Source organism: Plecotus auritus, assembly GCF_963455305.1.
Source record: "Plecotus auritus genome assembly, chromosome: 2".
Lineage (NCBI taxonomy): Eukaryota > Metazoa > Chordata > Mammalia > Chiroptera > Vespertilionidae > Plecotus > Plecotus auritus.
The window spans coordinates 126,504,104-126,522,429 of NC_137771.1; positions in this window are offsets into that span (position 1 = coordinate 126,504,104).

Genomic DNA, 18,326 nt, shown 5'->3' on the forward strand with positions numbered 1-18,326 from the left:
CCCCCACCCCACTCCCATACATGCCCTCACCCCCCAATGTTTTGCATCCGTTGGTTACTCTTATATGCATGCATATAAGTCCTTCAGTTGATCTCTTATTTCCTCCACCTCTCCCTAACCTTACCGCTGTAATTTGACAGTCTGTTTGATGCTTTACTGCCTCTGTATCTATCTTTTTGTTCATCAGTTTATAATGTTTTTCATTATCCCCAAATGAGTGAGATCATGTGGTATTTTTCTTTCATTGACTGGCTTATTTCACTTAGCATAATGTTCTCTAATTCCATCCAGGTGCCTACAAATGGTAGTAATTCCTTCTTTTTTTATGGCAGCATAGTATTCCATTGTGTTAGATGTACCATAGTTTTCTGATCCAGTCATCTGCTGACGGGCACTTAGGCTGTTTCCAAATCTTAGCTATTGTAAATTGTGCTGCTATGAACATAGGAGTGCATATATCCTTTCTGATTGGTGTTTCTGGTTTCTTAGGATATATTCCTAGGAGTGGGATTACTGGGTCAAATGGGAGTTCCATTTTCAGTTTTTTGAGGAAACTCCATACTGTTCTCCACAGTGGCTGCACCAGTCTGCATTCCCACCAGCAGTGCACGAGGGTTCCTTTTTCTCCGCATCCTCGCCAACACTTGTCGTTTGTTGATTTGTTGATGATAGCCATTCTGACAGGTGTGAGATGGTATCGCATTGTCGTTTTGATTTGCATCTCTTGGATAATTAGTGACTTTGAGCATGTTTTCATGTGTCTCTTGGTTTTCCTTCTGTCTTCTTTCGAAAAGATTCTATTTAGGTCCGTTGCCCATTTTTTTATTGCATCATTTATCTTCCTTTTATTAAGTTGTATAAGCTGCCTGTAGATGTTGGAGATTAAACCTTTATCAGTGATAATATTTGCAAATATGTTCTCCCATACAGTGGGGTTTCTTGTTGTTTTGTTGATGGTTTCTTTTGCTGTGCAAAAGCTTTTTATTTTGATGTAGTCCCATTTGTTTATTTTCTCTTTGGCTTCCATTGCCCTAGGGGCAGTATCAGTGAAAAAGTTCTTTTGGCATATGTCTGAGATTTTGCTGCCTGTGGATTCCTTTAGTATTTTTATGGTTTCCCATCTTATATTTAAGTCCTGTATCCATTTTGAGTTTATTTTTGTGTATGGTGTAAGTTGGTGATCTAGTTTCATTTTTTTGCATGTATCTGTCCAATTTTCCCAACACCATTTATTGAAGAGACTGTCTTGACTCCATTGTATGTTCATGCCTCCTTTGTCAAATATTAATTGCGCATATTGGTTTGGGTCGATATCTGGATTCTCTATTCTATTCCATTGGTCTATATGTCTGTTCTTGTGCCAGTACCAGGCTGTTTTGAGGACAGTGGCTTTGTAATACAGCTTGAAATCTGGTATTGAGATCCCTCCTACTTTATTCTTCTTTCTCAGGATTGCTGTGGCTATTCGGGGTCTTTTTTTATTGGAGATGAATTTTTGGAGAGTTCTTTCTAGGTCTGTGAAATATGCCGTTGGTATTTTAATTGGGAGTGCATTGAATCTATAGATTGCTTTGGGTAGTATGGACATTTTGATGATGTTGATTCTACCAATCCATGAACATGGTATGTTCTTCCATCTGTTTACATCTTCCTCTATCTCTTTTTTCACTGTCCTGTACTTTTCAGCATATAGGTCTTTTACCTACTTGGTTAGGTTTATTCCTAAGTATCTTAATTTTTTTGGTGCGATGGAAAATGGGATTGCTTTTTTAGTCTCTCTTTCCGTAAGTTCACTATTGGTGTATAGAAATGCCATAGATTTCTTGGCGTTAATTTTGTATCCTGCTACCTTGCCGAATTCATTTATTAAGTCTGTTAGTTTTTTGATGGAGTCTTTCGGGTTTTTTATGTACAATATCATGTCATCTGCAAATAAGGACAGCTTTACTTCTTCTTTTCCAATTTGGATGCCTTTTATTTCTTCTTCTTGTCTAATTGCAATGGCTAATACTTACAGTACTATGTCAAACAGGTGTGGTGAGAGTGGGCATCCCTGTCTTGTTCCTGTTCTTAGTGGAAATGGTTTTAGTTTTTGCCCATTGAGTATGATGTTAGCTGTGGGTTTATCAGATATAGCTTTTATTATGTTGAGGTATGATCCTTCTATTCCCACCTTGTTGAGAGTTTTTATCAAGAAAGGGTGTTGGATTTTGTCAAATGCTTTTTCTGCATCAATTGATATGACTATGTGATTTTTATCTCTCAATTTGTTTATGTGATGTATCACATTTATTGATTTGCAGATATTGTACCATCCTTGCATTCCTGGGATAAACCCTACTTGGTTATGGTGTATGATCTTTCTGATGTACTGCTGGATCCGATTAGCTAGAATTTTGTTGAGGATTTTGGCATCTACGTTCATGAGGGATATTGGCCTGTAATTCTCCTTCATTGTGTTGTCTTTATCTGGTTTTGGTATTAGGGTGATGCTGGCTTCGTAGAAGGAGCTTGGAAGTGTTCCTTCCTCTTGAATTTTTTGGAATAGTCTGAGGAGGATAGGTTTTAGTTCTTCCTTGAATGTTTGGTAAAACTCCCATGTGAAGCCATATGGCCCCGGGCTTTGATGACTGCTTCAATTTCTTCCATAGTTACTGGCATATTGAGCTGTTTAGATTCTACCTGATTGAGTTTTAGAAGGTTATATTTTTCTAGGAATATGTCCATTTCCTCCAGGTTGTCCAGTTTGTTGGAATAGAGTTGTTCGTAGTATTTTTTAACAATCCTTTGTATTTCGGCGGGATCTGTTGTTATTTCACCTCTTTCATTTCTGATTTTGTTTATTTGGGTCCGCTCTCTTTGCTTCTTGGTGAGACTGGCTAGAGGTTCATCAATCTTGTTTATCCTTTCAAAGAACCAGCTCTTGGTTTTGTTGATCTTTTGTATTGTTTTTTTGGTCTCAATGTTGTTTATCTCCGCTGTGATCTTTATTATTTCCTTCCTTCTGCTTACACTGGGCTTTTCTTGTTGCTCTTTTTCTAACTCTTTGAGTTGTTGGGTTAGGTAATTTATTACCATTGTTTCTTGTTTTTTGCAGTAGGCTTGTAGAGCTATGAACTTCCCTCTCAAGACTGCTTTCGCTGTGTCCCATAGATTTTGGATAGTAGTATTTTCATTGTCATTTGTTGCCATGATGTTTTCTATTTCTTCTTTGATCTCTCTGGTAACCCAGTCATGGTTTAATAGCATGCTGTTTAGTCTCCATGTGTTTGATTTCTTTGGGTTGTTTTTATTGTAGTTGATTTCCAGTTTTATGCCACTGTGGTCTGAGAAGATGCTTGATATGATTTCTATCTTCTTGAATTTGAAGAGACTTTGCCTATGTCCCAACATATGGTCTATCTTTGAAAATAACCCATGTGCACTTGAGAAGAATGTATATTCTGTGGCTTTGGGGTGAAATGTTCTGAAGATGTCAATTAATTCCATCTGGTCTAGTGAGTCATTTAGGATTGATGTTTCTTTGCTGATTTTTTGTTTAGAGGATTTGTCCAATGGTGATTGGGGTATTAAAGTCTCCTACTATGATTGTATTGCTGTCAATCTCTCCCTTGATATCCTCCAGGAGTTTTTTTTTTTATGTATTTGGGTGCTCCTGTATTGGGTGCATATATGTTTACCAGAGTTATTTCTTCTTGTTGGATTGCTCCCTTTAGTCTTATGAAGTGGCCTTCCTTATCTCTTGTTACGTCCTTCACTTTGAGATCTAATTTGTCAGATATAAGTATTGCTACCCCAGCTTTTTTTTCAGTTCCATTTGCCTGGAAAACCTTTTTCCATCCCTTCACCCTCAGTCTGTGTGCGTCTTTTTTTCTGAGTTGGGGTTCTTGTAGACAGCAGATATATGGGTCGTGTTTTCTTATCCAATCCGTTACCCTATATCTTTTGATTGGGTCATTTAATCCATTTACATTTCAAGTTATTATTGATAGGTACTTATTTGTCACCATTCCTATTCTTTACCCCTGTGTTCCTTCTTCACTTCCTATTTTTTTTTTTTTTTTTTTTTTTTTTTACAGCAGACCTTTAGCATTTCTTGCATTGCTTGTTTGGTGGTAATAAATTCCCTTAGTCCTTTTTTGTCTGTGAAGCTCCTGATTTTACCTTCAATTTTGATTGATAGCCTTGCTGGGTATAGTATTCTTGGATTCAGACCCTTCCTTTGCATGACTTTGTATATTTCATTCCATTCCCTTCTGGCCTGATGAGTTTCTGTTGAGAAATCAGTTTCTAGTCTGATGGGGGTTCCTTTGTATGTAACTTTCTGTCTCTCTCTTGCCGCTTTTAAGATTGTTACTTTGTCGTTGGTGTTTGCCAATTTAATTATAATGTGCCTTGGCGTCGGTCTTTTGGGGTTCATTTTGCTTGGGACTCTGTGAGCTTCTTGGATTTGTGTGGGTTTTTTCTTCCCTATATCAGGGAAATTTTTTGTCATTATTTCTTCAAAGAGGTTTTCTATTCCTTGCTCAGCTTCCTTTCCTTCTGGAACCCCTATTATGTGAATGTTGTTTTGTTTCGTGTTGTCCCAAAGTTCCCTTAGGCTCTCCTCCTGCCTTTTAATTTTTTTTTTCTAGAAGTTGCTCTACTTGGGTATTTTTTCCCATCTTGTCTTCTAGCTCACTGATGTGGTCCTCTGCTTCTTCTAGTCTACTCTTGATGCTTTCTATTGAGTTTTTTACAGCAGCAATGTCATTTTTCATTTCTTCTTGGTTCTTCTTCATTTCCTCTTGGTTCTTGCTCATATTGTCGAATTTGTCTTCCATTCTTTTCAGCCACCTTATGACCATTTCTCTGAATTCTTTTTCTGGAAGGTTGCTTGCCTCCATTTCGTTTACTTCCTTTTCTGGTGATGCCTGCTTTTCTTTCATATGAGGGCTGTTTCTTTGTCTCCCCAGGGTCTCTCTTCTCTGGGTGTCTGGTTATGTAGTTCTCTCTCTCCCAGGTGAAATCTGGCCTTTCCGTGGTGGAGTATAGAGCTCCTCTGAACCCGTGTGTTTGCGCCATTTGGGGAGCGTTGTTCTGGGGCTCGCAGTTGTTCTGTGGGTGCCACAGTTGTTGTCTAAACTTAAACCTCTTCTAACGCCACTTCAAAATAGACTCGCCCAGGCCGTGGTATTCTGTGGAAGAGCCATACTCAAGGAGCCAAAGAACCGCATGTGGCTCATGAGCTGCAGTTTGCCGACCACTGATCTAATAAATTATAATTCTTTACCACTTTTGGCCTCATGTGTTCCTCCTTCAGACCTAACATTTGGTGCTGAAACATGGGAGAGTTCCACAGGGACAGAGAGCCATCGCTCAAGCTTCGGTCACCCTAAGTTGGCTATTCAGAGAGCAGTAGGCAGCAGCACTCTTCCTGGGCTTACCTCTGAATCCCACTCAGGTAACAAGATCACTGGCCTCCATTAGTTCTCCCTCTCTCATGGGCCCTCCCAAACCAGCCAAGGAGGGCGCCAGATCAGGACTCTCTCCTTCCCATTGCTGACCCTGCACTCAACACCAGCTCATTTCATCTCCAGTAAGTAACAATGGGATCACCTCTCCACATTTCTGATTTGCTGTTTTCCATCTCAAAGACCTAGTGCTAGGCCAGAAATCTTCTCCAGTCCAGCCTTGGCCTGGGGACCAGGTCCCACAGTTTTCTTCATAGCAGGGGATCCCCACCACACAGATCAGATGGTCTTCCTCCCTCCAGAACCTGGCTAGAAGGTGGGGACCCCTTCCCTCTAGTCTAGATTCCCAGGCTTCTCTTTGTTGCTTACCTCCTCTTCCTCATTTACACATGGATAATTCTTTTTTATCCCCTCAAAAAATACTCCTTTCTGATGTCTGCTTCTTAATCTAAACACATGGCCTTTCCAAGGAGGTCCAGCCAAAGTGCCTTATATTCTATTGCAATACTGCCTGGCCACAATATAAATTAGACAATGATTCGCATTGGCCCAAGAATGGAATTTTCTATTTTCATATTATCCAGGACTTAGACAATTTCTGTCACTGTAATGGGAAGTGCTCAGAGGTTCTCTATGCCCCCAGGCCTTCTTCCTTCTCCACAGTCGCCCTTATCTCTGTCAAGACTGCAACATTTACCAAGTTCTTCTTCATTCTAAACCTTCCTTGGTGTTGTCCCTTTCTGACGAACTTCCCTTTGACCCAGCTGATCATTTAGCCTCAATAACAACTCGGGGACAGGGAACTCTGGCCTGTAAATGAATCTGAAACTTATAATACCATTCTCCAGTTGGATTTATGCTGCCGCCGCCTAGGCAAATGATCCGAGATTCCCTATGTTCAGGCCTTCTTTGAGCTCCACTGCCACCCTAAAGGAGAAACCCTTGATTTTGCCTTCTCACAAAATAGCAAGCAGCTTCTGTTCAGCCCTTTTCTTTACTACAAAACTGCAAACACTTACTTAACAGTCCTACTACTATTAGAAGCAGAACTCATTGTCACCCAAACCTTACTATGTTATCTCTAAGGGAAAATGTGGCAGTTTTAAATCCAAGCAGCTGGAGGCCTGTAAACTGCAGTCCTAGATTGGTGTTTGACAGCCAGGGGAAGGAACCAAGATGTTGGCTGTTCCTGCCTGCTCGCTGGCCCTGTTCCTGCAGCAGGTGGCCTTCAGGTGATCAGAGCCTGCTGGCTGGGGAAAGCAACCAAGAGGTGGTCATTGTGCATCATAGTGACTGGTCCAGTGGTCATTCTGGTCATTCTGCCATTAGGGTTAATTTGCATATTACCCTTTTATTACATAGGATAGAGGCCTATGCATGGGTGGGGGCCTTTATATAGGATAGAGTCCTGGTACATGGGTGGGGGCCGGCTGACCTGCCCTGAAGGGGGTCCCAGATCAAAGTGGGGGAATCCCACTGGGGAACTGGGCCACCGGGGCAGGGGCCACAGTGTTTGCAGGCTGGCCATGCCTCCGGCTTTGTCAGGAAGGACGTCTTGAAGATGTCTGGTCTAATTAGCATATTACCCTTTTATTAGTATAGATGTCCTTCCTGACAAAGCCAGGGGCATGGCAGGCCTGCAAAACACTTGCGGCCCCTTGCCCAGGCCATCTTGCCCCCCAGCAGGGGTCCCCACCCCGATTGGGGTCGTGGCCAGCCTACAAACCCCATGGCCCCTGCCCTGACAGCCCCGTCCCCCAGCAGGCTCCTCCAACCCTGATCTGGGATCCCCTTCAGGGCAGGTCAGCTGGTCCCCACCCATGTACCAGGCCTCTATCCTACATAATAAAAGGGTAATATGCAAATTAACCCTAATGGCAGAATGACCAGAATGACCACTGGACCAGTCACTATGAGGTGCACTGACCACCTCTTGGTCCCTTTCCCTGGCCAGAAAGCTCTGATTGCCTTATGGCCACCTGCTGTGGGGGCGGTGCCAGTGAGCGGGTGGGAATAGCTGACCTCTTGGTCCCTTCCCCCAGCCATCAAGCACTGATCACCCAATGGTGAATGGAAAACCAGGGGTGGATGGTGGCGGGGGGGCAGGGACGGCTGTGGGCAGCTGGGGGAGATGGCCCTGATTGCAGACCAGGCCTAGGGACCATACCTGCACATGAATTTTGTGCGCCGGGCCTCTAGTATACTACATTGAATCTAAGAATATAAACTTTATATTGTTATCTTATGTCTTTTCATATTAATTATCATTAATTAAGAAATTGTTATCTTGGAATGTTATATCTTACAGAAAAGCAAGGTTTTTTGTCAATTGTTTTATGGTCTATAAGTATGTTATTTAAGTTTGCCATTTACAGACCATCATTGTTCTGCTCTATGTTAGTTAAGTCTGAAAATATTCATAACAAGGATTCTGACTTACTCTAAATTACAGATTTCTAAATAGATCATCTTTCTAAAGTAAGTAACAATTAATAAAACTCTAAATAATGACTAAAAACATTTAAAACTAGAGGCCCAGTGCATGAAAATTTATGCACTGGAGGGAGGGGTCCCTCAGCCTGGCCTGCCCCCTTTCACAGTCCAGGATAACTCAGGGATGGGAGGTGACCTGGCGATCAGGGAAAGACGATGCCCCCATCACACCTCTGCTGCTGCCACTGCTGGTAGTACAAGCCTTGGCCAGCCCTGGTTACCTGAGCCTCGGGTGGCCCTGGGTGGCTGGGGCACTGAGGGGACTGGGGGACTCCGGAGGCAGGCACCCCTGCAGGGCTGAGGGGACTGGGTGCTGCCATCTTGTGGCTGTGGGTGCCCCCATATTTGAGGACATGGCAGTCAATTAGCATATTCCCTCTTTATTAGATAAGATAATCAGGACAAACAAAGGATTAGTTATATGGAAATCTTTTTGTCTTCCAGATATAAGAAAGCTCATTTTTATTTCTCTAGAATAATTTGGTAAATTATACTTTTATAAGCAATATGGAAGCATTCATATTTTTCTCCATACTTAATCCCTCCAGAATTTGGAAATTCTTAATGAGTCATGGCAATACATTTCTTTGCTTAAATTCAATAAGACCAGTTTCCAGTTATGGTTTTATTAACCAAGATTTTGACTGGAATGTCATGTCTGAAAAAGATGTGCCTGGACTCTGGGCACCACCAGAAAGCATTCTCAAAACTGATCAAAGCCAATCAAAACCCACTTGCTGAAATGGCCTGGTACCTTGCTTGGTCAGTGGTTCATGGCAGTCTTTCCAGGTAAAGTAATGAAAGTTGCTTTTCTGAAAGATAGCAAGGAAAGAACCTCAAGACATTTTGGGAACCTCAGGAATATGAGGAATTAACCCAAGTCTACAGGTACTGCAGGAAAACCTGATGGCAGCTAGGTGGCTTAGCTTCTTTACCCTAAGGGGGTAATTAAAGCTCAATCATGAGATTCCAGCAAAGGAAGTTTTAAAACCACATATAATCAATTGCTATTCTTATTGTGTTCATGCAAACAATCAGACCAAATTGTAACTAGACTTAAATAGTCAACCAATTTGTCTTAATTTGGCTCTTTAATAAAAATAAGGGTAATTTTAGAGGGGGAGGGAGGAATGTGTTTCAACAGATTCCATATATGCAGTTGTGGATGCTACACCCTAGTTCTGTTCATTATCTTCCAAGTTTTATTTTTCACCCATGAGCTAAATTAAACTAAATCCTGATTATTTTTCTAGTTTTCTTAAATATTTGGCTATAACCCTCTAAACTAATGTCTTTCCTTCCACCAGACCATTTGTCATAATTCTTGTTGTTCTAGCTTTGTCCCAACAATACTAAAATTTATAAAATAGATTGTCTCCACCAGATTACAAACCCTGTTTGTACTCAGGAAATACCACCTCTGGACACCATCACAACCTTCTTTTGTTCCCAGGCCTCATTGTCCCTCTGATAGAGAGCAAGGATTTTTGGTTTTGAAGAAAAATGTCACCTCCCTTTCAGCAGGATGCAGCTATAGAAGAGACCCAATGCCCCATTTTCTCAGAAAGAATTCAGTGCCAAAAATCCTTGAGGAGGGAAATGTTAGACCCCCAGAATGTTAGACACCCCTCCAACCCCAGAGCAAGGATGATGGGCCAGGTATAGAAACTCACCAGGGAAGAAAGCTTCAGATGCCTAGCAAGGGGCAAAACTGGGAAAACAAGAACCTCAGCACCAGGATAACCTATCCTCCCCTAGCATATCTCTAGTCAGGCAGTTTAGACCCTCTGACATTTTCCTCCCTAAAGATAACATCTAGGCCTCAGTTGTATTTCAGCTCCAGGCTCAGAAAAGCAGCAAAACCAGACAAATAACTCCTTGGCTGCCTCAGGACCAGCTTTTAACTCCCAAGTCACTCACCAGGTTTCTTCAGCCTTTGGTATTACATACAAAATCCACCCAGCATCTTAATCAAACATGACTATAATTTATGATTTGTCATGTGCTAGGGATTTTTTTTTCTATATCCCTTATTAGCAGGAGACAGAATTCTTCTCAAAACAGTGATGATCAACTGGATGGGAACCTGTACTCTAGTCTATCTCTCACCCAACATAGATGTAGTCCCCCAATAATCAATCTTGACCTGTCCCCATAACTCATCATATCCAATACAAAAGGATAGTCCAGATAATCCATCTCCTCATATCCCTCGGTATCTCAACAGATGTTGGGACAGGCATAGGGGACTTAACCACTACTCTTTTATACTTTGAAATACTGTGTCAGGACGTATAGGAAAAACTAGATGACATTGACAAAAGTTTAGTTCAAATTCAGGATCAAATAGATTCACTAGTGGCTATCACCCTCCAAAATTGGAGAGGAGTAGATTCTTAACCATGGGGAAAGGGAGTCTATGCCTCTTTCTGGAAGAAGAATGTTCTAATTATGTCAATCAGTCTGGCCTAGTCAGGGATGTCACCCAAAAATCAACAGAAAGGGCCACAAAGATTAGAGAACATTAATCAAATTCATAGAACTACTGATTAAACAATATAAATTGGTATACCTGGCTACTTCCCTTCATAGGACCATTAACATTCCAATTCCTCATCCTCATTTTGAGCCATGTATTCTGCACCATTTTTCATCTTTCCTTCAGGACCTCTTTTGAGCCTTCACCAACCAGTCTCTTGGGGAAATCATGCTGCTGCAACCTCTCACTCCAACCATGAGGAATCTAAACAGTGTTCCAGCGACTACAGTCAAAGTCCATGCCCTATGATCTCCATGTCCTTCCTCAGCAGGAAGTAATTATGGAAGATATGACCTCCATCCATAAAACAAAAGGCTGGAATGTTAGGTCTGATCTAACAATGGTATCCATATCCCCTTCCTTGGGAAACTGTCCTTTAGGTCATTTCACAACTGACATTCAGTTTTGCTTAGACTACATTCCATTTGCTAAGACCAGTAACTTTCCCTTCCATATTTGTCCAAGATCCAGACCCGTCCAGAAAATTCCCTCTGAAAAAGCTTGCTAGAGTCCTTTAAAATCTCAGACTCCCAGGTCCCTCAGTGCTGGCACCATTTTAGGGATCAGCCATATGTTTTCAAGATGATCTAATAAATGTATAGTTCTTTACCACTTTCGGCCTCATGCATTCCTCCTTCAATGACCCTAACACGCATTTTCTGTAAGTGGGGCTGACTTATGTTTCCACTTGTGAGGTGGGCTGGGCAGGCCATGGGGACAGCCTCCATTGTGGGTCCTGATATATGAATTACCTTTGTCACAAGTTATAGGCATGTTGTAGAACCAAATTAAAATTGAGTCACTTATGTCTAGGGCAAAATTGGGACAGTCAATGCAGGTGCATAAAAGAAACTTATCCTAACCTTACAGGAATTTACAACTCTTCAGAAATCCACAGAGGACACCAGCTAATCCCCAAATGCCAAGTCTGTTCACTCCATCTCTGGACGCCCTTGTTCCCCTGGGTCTTCTACCCTGACTCAAATAAGAAAGAAGACCACCAGACAACCAATCAGCTGAAAAAGCCAAATAACTTCTGCACTTACTCCGTAAAAATCCCTTAGCCTGTGAGCAACTTGGAATGGAATTTATTGCGCCTATAGCCTTGAATTCCAGTTCTTGACTTGCAGGTCAGAAGCTCTGCACTAAACTCATCTTTCTGCTTTGCTTTATTCAGTACACAGTTTGGCTTTGACAATATGAGGTGTGCTTGAATGATCACATTACTTACTCAAAAAACCCCAGAATGAAGCATGAGGTAAAAAATTAAACTAGACTAGCCTATTAATTAAACTAAACTATTGTTCTAACAATGTACAGGTTGAGATCTCAGAAAGAGAGAGAGAGAGAGAATGTGTGTGTCTGGTGGTGTGTTTCTAGAAGCAGGGAAACAGTGGAGGGACATGGTTAATAGGAGTAATTTTGTCCATTATATTATGTAATATTCTTGGGAAAAGTGAAATAAGTAATGGGTGGGAGGAATGAAATACCATGTTATGTTTGGGAGAGTAGAACAACTCAGATCATGCCAGCCCATTAGCTGTGAGGTATCATGAGAATGCAGGAGAGGAGGAAAGGGTACTTTATTTAATCTATTATCCTATTGGAGAAGCAGGCAGCAGCATTTCATAAATCTGCAAGCAGATTTTACCTTTCCATCTTCACAGCATCTCTTTTAATATTTACTTATGTTACTGATGAATAGTTGCAACTGTTGCGTTGTTGTTGTTTTGTTGTTGTTTGTTTTTTGTTTTTTTAGAGAGAGCAGACATTTTCTTATTCATCTCTAAATAGTGGTCCTAGCGGGGTCCCTGAAAAAACCTGGCACTCAGTAAATATGGGAAATAACAGGGGAGAGAGGAGGGAAGGAATCACAAATTCTGAGACCAGCTTTTGACCTGCCTTGAGAATTTGACTCCTTCTACCAGGATCCATGATAAAGGCATTTCTCCATCTCCGCCTTCAAGGCAGTGGCTCTTTGGCATAAGAGGGAGGCACCTGAGATGCATCACAGGACCAAGTACAGGATTAGCTGTTTTCAGGCCTGGCTGCTTAACCCCAATTAACAGAAAACACACAGTACCTAAACAATAAGGTGAGGGGTGCCACCAAATGGTTTCAAATTTCTAACCTCCTGCCATCTCTAACATTCCAAGACTATATCCAATTGCATATTGGTAAGGTGCAGATGACACTGATTTCATTAACAACAGAATTCTCATTAGAGCAAGGTGCTAAAAATGAAATGCACTATTCCTTAATAACCAGTAAAAGAATCTGAAATGGGCTTAATTTAATTTAGAGCTAAGGAATCATAGGGCTCTGTAGCCAGGTCTGAATAATCTGCTTTAGGTCACTGGAGAAAGTGTTGTGTATTAAACTATGGGAGAGTGAACCTTTCAGTCCTTTCAGAGGATATAGATTAGTGTGGTCATTAGCACAACTTTATAAATCCACCAGCTTGGAATTAGAGAAGGCGAGAAGGTCATAGGCTGACATTTCTCAGAGCACAACCCATTAGAGACATTTCAGAAACAGTTTTGCAATTTCTCCTTGAACTCCTGTGCTTTCTGCATTAGACTATTTACATTTTGACACACATCATGTCAGTCAAGTAAGAGAAGATAGACGTCAAGTGTTCCGGGGCCCTAACATACCACTTAGGAGGGAGCCACCAGCTGTGGCAATGAAAATGGGAGGGGAGAACACAAGGTTTTGCAACCCTTTAAAACATAAAAGAAAAATTATAGTGTGCTTTGCTGCTTGATTGTCTCCTGCACAAAGGCAAGTGACACTGACTGGAATCTGTGGCCTTGCAGCCCACATGCCTTCCAGATGATCTGAATTACTCAGGCTTGAAATGAGAAAACTTGAGGCTTCGTCTTGTATGTAGACTGATGCAGGCATTTGGTTGTTTTCAATCAAACTTCAATATGAAGTATCCTTCAGTCTCCCCCTCCCCTCACTCTCCTAATACAAAAACAAAATCAAAACCTGACATGAAAAATGTGGTGTATTGATTCTTGTTGAGCACTGCCAGTTGAAAACTATGTCATAACTTTTATAAATAAATGAGTACTAGTATGTTCCTGATGATCATATAACATTGATATTGAACCTTGACAGTGCCATTTCTAAGTTGATGAGTGGAACATGCCTTCCTTTTTAAGGATGTCACCAATTCTGAATTTGGAGTTGGATATAATCAAGTATTGCAAACTGAGTATTCCTTGAGCATTTGAATGTGCTGAGGATCTGTGTACAGCTTTGGCTGGAAAGAAATACATCCCCCCACACCCTGTTTAATGCTAGTAGCCAGCTTCTTGTAAGAAGGAAGATGTAACAGTTGATTTTGACTCATAGCACATCATTTGTAGGATGAGAGTTCATTTACTACCAAATCCCATATTCCATATATTGCTTCACTGACTAAATAGATTAGCCCAGATAAGCCTCACATGTTACTTTTTTTCTTTCAGAGGCTTAGTACCAATATCTGAATTAGAGATACTTTGCACATTTTAATGGAAATGTGTGGGACACAGGTAATCAGAATTTATTGAGTGCCCATATAGTGATCCAGGCATCACACTGTTGGGAGTGCTCTCAACATTTTGTGTGCATCAGATCCCCTAGTGTGTTGTTTGTTAAGGATGCATGTGAGTTCTTCATTCCATATCTACAGACTCAGTCTCAGGAGGTGGGCCTGAAGATGCATGCGCAGAGCATGCAGATGGACCTCGTATTCATATTTTGAAAATACTTGTTAATGATCTAGATAGAATTTACAGAGGTAACAGTGAAAACTCTACTCTCTTTAGAAGCACATTACCTTAGTTTCTTGGTTTGTTATATTTTTACCCTATTAAATTAGCATTTAGAAGCCTTAGTATTTCCTATCAATAAATTCAAGGAGCACCATTTTCATCCTAAAGGATCCATCTAGCAATATAACTCAATTCATTTTTAAATATTGTGTTTGTTGTTTTTTTAATTTAGTTTTTAGGTTGTTTTTCTTAACTGGTTTTAAAGAAAAGAAATCTAGTCTAGGATAGTATTGAGAACATTTTCAATAAAATAATAGTGTTCATCTTACAATGCTCTTTGAAAAATTGTAATTCTAAAGTAGAGATACATGAAAATGAGCTCCAGTTTTATTTATACAGATTTGTGTAGTTCAACATAAGCAATATGGTACAGGGCTGAGAATGGGTTCTGGTACTAGTGAAACAAACAAACAAACAAAAGAAGATGAACCAACTTAGGCCTGTTAACCTAAAAATAAAAGGCCGATGTGAGAGGCAACAGTATATTTGAGAAGTAATGATTCAGGCAGAAATCCAAATAGTGTTCTGATTGGAAGGCAAAGGCGAGGCATGTTTATGAGAGAGGGGAGAGGAACAATTGCATCAATGAAGGAAGACATTTTTACAAGTGCAGAAAAGCTAACATAGCAATGTTAATTCTAAAAACTGTTTTCAATTTTCAGGCCAGTAGTTATAATATCTGTTTTCTGCCTTTCCAAATTTATACTCTTTAAACTTTTTCAAAGTAATACTAACTCTGGAGTCAATAGCTTATTTCTTTCCTTACCATGAGTAAATTATTATTATGTATTTATCCATTATAGTTGTTGCTGGGTGATAGTCATGCATACTGCATGAGAAATTAAGCTTCTGAAAACACCCCTATTACTCTAAAAAAAAAAAGAAGAAGAAAAAAGAACATCCTTCCCTGGCCCACATCACTCAATTTGTTGGAGTATCATCCTGTACACCCGAAGGTCACAGGTTTGATTCCTGGTCAGGGCACATACCTAGGTTGCAGGTTCAATCCATGGCCTGGGAACCACCAATGACATTGTCTTTAGAACCAGAGGAGTACAAGACTAGGCATTTGGCATTTCATCTGTGGATTCTTTTGCACCTGCACAATTCCTTTCTGAGTTATGTACTTCAAAGCCTAATGCCATGCCTCAGGGGTAGATCAAGGTATGCCCTGGCAGCAACTGTCTAAGTAAATTTCCCAGCATCTGCAAATATTAATTGTTAGTAGAATTTAGACAGCTGAGGTAGGAAAGGCCTACCCCCCACCTTTTTTCATGTGGTTCCGATCACAATTACGAATAACTAAATGGTGTTTGACATTAATAAATGCAAATGCACTTCTAGGTCAAGTTAGTTTCTACAATATTGAAGAGAGGAAATGATATTCTCTTTAACAAGTGATTAATACTAAGACTTATTATAACTATCAAAAATTACTGGGTTAAACATGAATGATGATACAGTGTGTAAGAAGGAATTAAATACTAAAACTCATATTTAAATCTCTGCCTGACACTGGTAAGACTTTCAAGTCTGGGAGGAGATTGAGGTGAGGAGGCCAGAAGCGAATTCTGTAAGAAGAAGACTAGAAACACAATGTTTGCTTTGCTGGCTTGAATGGTCCCTAGGTGCCTGCCAAAGTCAGTAGACTGTTTAAGGAGCTGGAGACCATACCTGCATCAATGCTATTTTTTAAAAATCTCCTATACTCAGTACAGTGAGTACTACAAAATTTAAACCCCATAAAAATATGTTAGGTGAATGAATAAGTCAATAAAGCATTTATCACATTTCTTTTCTGAAGATGATGATACAGTACCTGAAGGTATGAAGATGTGAAAGAATCTCCACCGCACCAGAAGCATCTGAAAATATTCTTCAACTTCAGGCCAGCAGGTACATTTTATTGCCAAATTTATATATAACAAGCATTTTTGAAAATTAGTTTTCAACATAGGAATGAGGAGATGAAACAAATAGATTTTCTGGAAACTACACTAGACATGCTCTGTACACTCTCTCATGAGATAGAGATTGTAATTCCCATTTTGCAGATTGTGAAACCGAGGCTTGAAGAAATGGACTAGCTGGTCAACTGGCACCCTAAAATTAAATGATAAAAATTATGTAATGCCCTTTAGAAATAGAACACCTAAAAGGCTGAAACAAACAAACAAACAAACAAACAAACAAAAACAACACTTTTTTTAGAGTGGCTTTTTTATATATTCCGTGGTAGGCTAATGTTTAATAAGCACATAACCCCATATTCTGTTTTCTTTTAAATTTTATTTTGTTTTTACTCCTGACAATATATTAAATCAGTGTTTAAAATAAAATATAAATGCACATGCTTATATAGACACAAATGAAATGAAGATGCAAATAGGTTTGTAAACAAACCCCATACATTTCACTTAGAAACATTCACTGAAATAGCTATATGGAGTCCCAAATAAGCAAGGCTCAATATTGGGCTTAAAGAAATGAGGAAGAGGAATAATTAGGACAAGTAACTTTGTTATGTTGTAAGGACTGTCATGGAGGTTTATCAATGGTCCACATAAGCAGGCATAATGGACAACCTTTCCCTGAAAGGGGAATGTGAGTCGAAAAGCATTTTTCAGTGGAATAGCCTGGAACACGCATAGACACATACTCAAAATTTTGTTTGTTTAGGGAAACTTATTACTTCCTTACTGTGCTCAAACCCATTAGAAATTTAAAACAACATTGCTTTGTTATAAAGATGGCAAATGGAACCTTTTATAAGACTATGATAAAGAAAAGTTTGGATAAAACTGGCAAATAATTTACATGAAGGATTTTATAAAAAAGACAATTTGATCAAAAGATAATTCTCTTATCAATGTGAAGAATGATCTGGAAAGGAATGCAATGCATCCTAGATCTGTGGCAATGAGCAACAGTGTCAGCAAGAGAAGATGCAGGTCTCATTAGAGTGGACAGGAGGGAGAGTATGGTAAGGATGAGTCGTGAATTACAACACAGTTTTACATGGGTTGGAAGAAAAAAAGTGATTCCAAGGGACAAAGCAAAATCTCCCCAAGACTACACACAAAGCTTTCAGACTACAGCACCAGATCACTTTATTTTGCCACTTTCACTTAAGGTATCTTAAAAGAATAAAGTTTGAAGATATAGTGTTGAAAAATAGGACATTGCCACTTGTGTGGAAATATTTTCAAACTTTTTACTTGCATGATGCATATCTTCTACCCCCACTCCTGCTTCTGCTTTGTGCTCCATGAGGCTGACCTTTATGGGTAGTCCGGCCCTCTGCACCAGGCCCAGGTTATAAGTCCAGCATCGGTGCCATCGCCTAGCTTTTTCTCTGATGCAGCTCAAGCAAAGGTGAACATGGTTCCAAAATCGTGGAGTAGATTTTCCCTTCTACTTCAGGCCAAGAGAACTTCTGTCTGGGTGACTCACTGTCCTTCAGACTGGTTAGAGGCATGACCCACAGAAGCTTGGTTCACGCTTCATACCTCTTGCTCACACCCGGTAGCTTTCTCATTGCTGCTGTGTGGGAGGCACCACAAAACCACTCAGTGTCCATGTTTAACACAATCCAGAGCAGAGGAGTTGACACTTCTTAGGGCTATTAACAGCTAATGGGACCTTCAGACTCTCCAGAGAAATCACAACTTTAAACCCCTTCTCCAGAGATGTTTTGTGAAACTGAGCAATCTGCTGGCTGTGGAGATGGGGCCAGCTCAGTAAACCACTTTTTTCCCCAAAGTACAGTTAATATTCAATGTTATTTTATATTAGTTTTAAGTGTACAGCACAGTGGTTAGACATTTATATAATTACTAGAGGCCCAGTGCACAAAAATTTGTGCACTCGGGGTTGGGGAGGAGTCCCTCAGCCCAGCCTGCATCTTCTCATAATCCGGGACCCCTTGGGTAGGGTCCCTAGGCCTGGCCTGAGATCAGGGCCTATAGGGGCTTTCCTTTCCCCCTAGCTGCAGGCAGCTGGCCCCACCCCCAC